Raw genomic sequence first — 6,960 nt, 5'->3', positions numbered from 1 at the left:
GTGTGCCCACCACCCACCACCCACCACCCCCCATCCCCCCCCACCCCCCCACCCCCCCCCCACCCCCCCACCCCCACCCCCACCCCCCACCCCCGTGCCTCCCTCGAGTGCAGCTTAAGTAGCCTCCAGTGGACTGCCCATCAGCCCATGACGAGAGATCAGGCTACTGGCAAGCCCAGCCTCCTCACCAAATAAGGACTTGTTTACCCCAAGAGGGTTAAGGCAGTAGGCTCCACCTTTAGGGCACAGCAGAAGCTTTCCACAGGTGTGCCTGTAAGGATTTCCAGAGAGGTTTGATGAAGGTGAGAAGGCTTGTCCTGAATGAGGTGTGCAGGACCATCTCAGCTCAGTCCACAGTGGGGGCTCGTTCTCTCTCTCTCTCTCTCTCTCTCTCTCTCTCTCTCTCTCTCTCTCTCTCTCTCTCTCCTGCAGATACAGTGTGATCAGCTGCCCCACACTTGGGGTGCTGGGTCTTCCCAGCTGTGATATACTCTCAGATTATGAGCAAAAGTAAGTTCTTCCTTAACTTGCTTCTCCTCTGGTGTTTTGTCACAGCAAGAAGCAAAGTGACTAATGCAGCAGCGTTCTGTAGAGGGCAGGTTGCCAGTCCACCACATCGATCACTGTACTGGGAGGCAGAGAAACCAATTCAGCCCATCATCTCACAGGATGGTTCTACTGTTCCAGGCTGGGGGTGATGGCCTGGAGCTCCCAGGGACCACTGGGATTGAGTCTAGGCTGTAAGGCTAGTGTCAGGCCAACACTGTTAATGCTCTGAAGGTAGAAAGGCTGGTAGGGCAGAAGTGCCAATCGGCAGGCACACACTGGTTTTCCTCGGCCCATGTTATTATACCTAGGCTTTGGACTGGCAAACCCCATCTGCTTTGAAGGTCCATTTCCCACTTTGGTGGATCTTTTCTGAAAAGGCTTTTGCAAGCATGCCCATCAAGACCAACCACAGCAGGAGCTGAGAGAGGGAGAGGAAAGAGGAAGGCAAACATAGCTGGGCTAGTGTGACCTTTACAGAGAAGGGGAGAGTGAGGTACAGAGATTAGTGGAGAGATAGGTAGAGATGTGTAGAGTGGAGATGCCCTGGGACCTGCTGTGTAAACAAGGCTGGCCATGAGCTCACTAAGATCTACCATTCTGTCTTCTGAGTGCTGGGATGAAAGGCATGTGTAGGGTAGGTGTGGTAGTTTGATGTATTTGAACACTTGGTCCCACGATGTGGGGAAGTCATGGGACCACTGAGATATGGAATTTGCTGGAGGATGTGTGTCACTGGAACGTGGGCTTTAAGAGTTTATAGCCTCCGCTCACTTTTAATTCCCTCTTTGCTTCTTGTGTTTGGCTGGAGGTGTGATCTGTCACCTCTGGCTTTGGCCACGTTTGGCCATGCCTGCCTGCCTCACTGTTACCGACTCTCACTCTAGAACCATAAGCCAGAGGAATCCTTTCTTTCATAATTTGCGCTTGGATTTGGTGTTTTATCGCAGCAACAGAAGAAAAGCAAGTCTCCCACACATGGGACAGTAGCCATCAAAGGTGTTGGAAAAGAAGCAGAGCCGGCACTGGAACCCGCAATGGCATGGAAACAGGAGGTTGGGGCAGATAGAACAGGCAGCTATGGTGAGGGTTCTGTGGCACCATAGCACCCGTGGGAGAGTATAGGCAGAAGAGTGAGGTAGACAAAGAGTTGAGAAGGACAGGGAGAGATACAGGCATAGAGCAGGGGCAGCTGTCACTTGGCAATCCGTCCCTCTTTTGTTCTTGATATTGTAGTACATGAAACAGGTCCTCAGTTGGGAGGAGAGTGTTTAGGGACCCGACTGGACTCTGCAGAGGGTCAGGTGAGAGCAAGGCTCAGATAGTGAGAGACAGCATCTGGCCCCAAGAGAACAGAACACACACACACACACACACACACACACACACACAGAGAGAGAGAGAGAGAGAGAGAGAGAGAGAGAGAGAGAGCACAACCTGAAGAGGAGGGAGGAAGAGACCTGACAAGACAGAGCGGGGATAGAAAGCCATAAGAAGAGTGAATGAGACCTGAGGTGGGAGTGGAATCCCAGAGAGCAGAATGCTGAACCAGAAAGGGAGCTGAAGATTTGGGGGTGGGGACCCTCAAGACTACCTGCCTGCAGTCTCCCTGACCTACTCAAAACTGGTTTCCAAGGCCCTTCCCACTCACCGGGCATCTCTACTACATCAGTTTTTCTGGGTGGGTGCTTCCTTCCCACTTTCTGTGAGCCTCGTATGGGTGCACAGTACAAGTGCCCTACCTGTCCCTGGGCACGTCTTGGCTAAGTGGAAGCCTTACGTTTCTGCTTGAGCTGAAGGCCCTGGAGTGTGAGACACATACAAAAACCTACTCCTTAGAGGAAGAATGTTCTGGTCACACTCAGAAAACAGGGAGCCAATGAGAGGTGTAGATCCATTTGGGGAGTTTTTTGTGGGGGAAGTAGCAGAGAAGCCCACATGCATTTGTGCATGCCTGGAAACCGAGCTTAAACCATGAATGAGGACTCAGAGCTGCAGTCTGGCCTGTTGGGGTTCCTAGTTTTGATGCAGAGCCTCAGTTAAACTAGATGTCACCAGATGGGGAGAGGGGAGTAGTGAGGACAGGGACTCTGTTCTGTATTAAATCTATATTTATAAGAACAAAACAAAATACAGAGACAACTGACTGTTCAGGACCATGATCCGAGCTGCTGTGGAGGCTAAGGCAGGTGGTTCAAGGCCTGCCTGGGCAATGCAGTGAGTTCTAGGCCACCCTGGCTCCTTATCAACACCTCGTGTAAAAATGAAAAGTGAGAAGTACGGATAGGATAGCCCAGTGGTGGAGGGCACACAGCCCTCAGATCCATTCCTAGTACTGAGTAACAGAACATACTTCTCTTCCAAATGTAAAAACAAACAAACAAACAAAACCTTTATAAACAACCCCAGAATGCCTAGGGTGGCAAACATAGGAAAGGAGACCCAGACATGAATCAACTTTTGGTCCAGGGTCAGTTTATGAACATGGATATGAAACCTGGAGTATGAGCCTAACCATCTGGCTCCTAAGAACATGCCAATAACCAGGGTGATTATCCCACTCATAGCAACTGTTAAGTCTCATGTAACAGCTTTCTGACCGGATAGCACACCACCAAGTATGCTGAACTTTTCTAAAACTCACTCAACTTTCTGCAAGAACTGGGAAAGCACCAGCTCCACAAAATGACAGTAAAGGAAGGGCAAGGTTTAGTGTCCTTGTGACAGAGAACCTACACTGGCCACCAAAGCATATTTGGAAAAAAAAATGTTTTACAAAGATCGTGTTCGGAACTTGACTGTAGATCTAAGAGAACACTGGAACACTGGCTATTAAGGGATAAAAAGCAGTTTGAACTGGGAGGTGACAAGAAGAGAAAGGGCAAGTTGATTTTTCATGAAAACAATAAAATCATAAGGTTGGATTTTAAAGAAGAACAGCGGATGTCTGGAGAGAAAACAAAAGAAACAAAGGAGGAATTGTCTCTTAGCAACCCTTTCCCTGTTCTTTCACTTGCCAGGGACTCATTTCAAAACTTACTGAGAAGCTTTGTGCTGGCAACTAAACCCAAGCTTGGTGCAAGCCTTAAACAAGCACAGAAGAAATTCAACCCAAAATCTGAGTTACTCACCTATAAGTGTGCTGTATGGTTTTAAGAAACAACACCAAAACAAAAACTCCAGACTTCAGACCTTAGGGACCTTCTCATTCATTACAACTAATTAAGCTGTCATTTCAAAGAATTAAAGACTTGACAAATAGACCGGTCACTCCTCAGATGACAGGGAGCAGAGACTATGGGTTTAAGTGTTCAGTACCTAGCACTGGAAAAGTGAAAACAAACGCTGAACGTTTCTGAATTCAATCCTTTATTGTGGCAAAGGAACTTCTTTGAGAACGTATCACTACACGGTCACCACTTTTCTCTCCCTGAATAGTTTTTCAGTGTCCCAGGTTTTGCAAAGAAACCAGTAAACAAAAGTATAGGAAATTAAAATAAACATGCATGCATTTTATCTATAAACAGCCACTAAGCACACACCAATGGGGAACAAAACCTGACGTTTCCAGAGGAAAATAAATACAATTTTTGAAGTCTGTGAACAACCTCAGATATGAGAGTTTGGAGAAGTCGCAGGGGTCAGCACACTCCAAGTCCAGTACGTGAGCCTCCCCATGGAAAAGCCGCCTTTGTGACCACCGACTCTCCCCTGCCAGGTGAGTATGCTTTCCACACCAGCAGCCTGGACACAGCCCCACCAGAAAGGTGGGACTGGAGGTCTTAAGAGAGTGAGGACAGGTGAAGAGAGAGAAGGGAAGGAGGAAGGACTGAGAGAGAGAGGATGTGGAAGCCAATATGGAGCAGATCCACATGGCCTGGAGAAGCTGCAAGTAACAAGGGGTCTCATAGGTGGAGAATAAGTTAGTATAATGATGGATTTGTCCAGTCTAGACATATAGCTTATAAATCTAATAACTGGGCTGTGTGTTTTCTATACAGGCTTACTGGGGTAAGAGATTATCACAACACTGAGGTTACACAGGAATTTTAAGGCTAGATTGAGCTACCGCATGAGATCTGGTAAGTTTACACTGGATGTAGGAACTCTGTCCTGTAAGCAAAGGAATCTTCTGGTCCACAAACCCTTTCTTATGCTTTAGAGTGGAAGGTATAAAGACTCTACAGACCAGACAGTCTGTCCACAACAGTTCACACACTAGAAGCAAATGCACCCATTCACACATGGTAGCCACACTCATTCATTACACCAAAATAAGGATGGTGTTGTAGCTCAGTGTTGGAGAAGGTTCTTAGCATGCTCTAGGCCCCCCAAGATGGAATCCAGTGTAATGGAACACACACACATCGCCCTCCCACTCAAACCAAAAGGAAACCAAACGAGAGAGTGATAACCACTCTGTGGAGGACAGATTCCCAAGGCACAAAAGCTATGGGGAAAACCTGACAGGACAGCAGAGGTGCATTCACTCATGAGAACCAAGCAACAAAACTCAAGCTGCCTTGTTAGCTAATGTCTGTAATCCTAGCACTCAGGGTCTAAGGCAGGAGGGGCCCTACCCAAAACAAACAAACAAACAAACAAACAAAGCCTACAGGCCTCACCTTTTTAAGGTGGGTGGGAGGACTTGCCCTGCAAGTGTGGTAAAGCACAGTTGCTTCAATTCCTCTGACCTTCATAAATGCATCCTGTCCCTCCTCTCTCTCCTACCCCCTCCGCTCACAGCCCTTGCTGGGATGAGGAAAGTTCACAGTAATTTGATCCAGATGTTGACTTTCAGCACCATTTTATCGTAAGATGCTTCAGTAGTTGTATTACTATATGTATACAAATATGAAGAAGGAACGCTGACTGATAACAGCATGCTGCAGACGGTAAAGATGGGTTCGAAGACATTAAAGGTTCATTCCCATTTCCTGCCAAATAATTTTGCTGATGCTGGAAACAATCGCCTGTAAGTGAATGTCTGTACGTGTAAGGATGCCTCAAAGACCTGCTATTCAGAGCAGGGCAGTGGCAAACAGGATCATAGAGCTTGGGAGAGAGCAGTTGTTTGCACTTCCCACTTTCCCTTGGGGAGGATGAGCAGAAGCAGGTAGATCTGTGGCTAAGAGTTCAGAGTGGTGCAAAAGATAGCCATGACGTCATGCCGTGACTCGGATTCGAACCGAGGTTGCTGCGGCCACAACGCAGAGTACTAACCACTATACGATCACGGCGAACCACACACCAGACAGTGAGCTACAACCTCTCCCGCTGTTGACTGAGCCTCAATCCACTTCTTCCTGGCCCTGACCTCAGTGTCTGCTTTCTGCCGGATGCCTGCACAGTAATTCGGCTACGGGCGGCACAGGGATGAAAGTGAGCTCGGTACAGACTGATCTGTTGTTTATTTCCGAAGCTTCTAAGAGGTCTGTGACCCAGAAGGCTGTGGCTGCAACTGGCACTGAGATAGAGACTTGCTCATACTGCGATAAAACACATGTTCCTGTTTTCTTCTGTGGTCCAGCTGGGTAGTGAGGTTGTTTTGTAGTGGGAAGGTTAAAAGTTCGATTCCCTGCTTTAGACTCCATTTTCTTTGTGTGCTCATGTGTGTCTTGGTTTTGTTTACCCTGCCCTACTTTTGCTAGACACTTTTATTGCCCTCCAAGTCTGGTGTGGCTGGTGCTTCGAGAGGCTGTGAATGGTGGTTCTGGCCAGCCTGGTCTACATAGTGAGTTCAGAGTTATGCAGTGAGACCCTACTCAAAACAATAATAAAAAAAATAAAATAAAAGTTAAAGTCGTTCCCTGGGATCCTTTCAAAGAGTTAGGGAAGAAACAGACACTTTCAAATAACAAAACAGTCCCCGTCAGTCTCTGGGTTCCTTACCGTGCAGGTATTTTTGACATTCTCCTGCATCAATGATTTGTGTTGCTATTGACATCTTGAATTAAATTGGATGTAGGATTTTCTGATTACATATCATACATGAAATCTGATATGAACTTTGGTCCCCCTTCTTGTCCCCATATCTTTGTCAATGATCTAAGTTTTCCTTGGGGGAGTCTAATTGCCCTGTTGGAGTGTTTGTGTTTTTAAAAATTCATCAAAGCCGGGCAGTGGTGGCGCGCACCTTTAGTCCCAGCACTTGGGAGGCAGAGGCAGGTAGATTTCTGAGTTTGAGGCCAGACTGGTCTACAGAGTGAGTTCCACCCTGTCTCAAAACAAAACAAAACAAAACAAAACAAACCAGAAAAAGAAAAAAAAAAAAAGACAAAAAAAAAAAATCATCAAAATTGTCCCCTCTCTTTTGGTGGCTTATTTTCTAAAACTCTTACAGTGCTTCCTTTAGGGTTTCTATTGTACTTTCCATGACCCATGTTTAAATGACGTTCTTCCCTTCCTAATGCT

General features: G+C 47.0%; 1 non-coding gene across 1 annotated transcript; it reads right to left on the bottom strand.

The window, feature by feature from the left end:
- Positions 1-5,714: 5,714 nt before the first annotated feature.
- Positions 5,715-5,786, bottom strand: Trnah-gug (transfer RNA histidin (anticodon GUG)). The gene has a single exon. It is a non-coding gene; the product is annotated as a tRNA-His (tRNA).
- Between the last annotated feature and the right edge of the window lie 1,174 nt (positions 5,787-6,960).

The sequence above is a fragment of the Arvicanthis niloticus genome, chromosome 4 (assembly GCF_011762505.2).
Source record: "Arvicanthis niloticus isolate mArvNil1 chromosome 4, mArvNil1.pat.X, whole genome shotgun sequence".
In the NCBI taxonomy this organism is placed as follows: domain Eukaryota; kingdom Metazoa; phylum Chordata; class Mammalia; order Rodentia; family Muridae; genus Arvicanthis; species Arvicanthis niloticus.
Note: the sequence above shows the minus strand (reverse complement) of the source record. Positions and strands in the feature narration are given on the sequence as shown.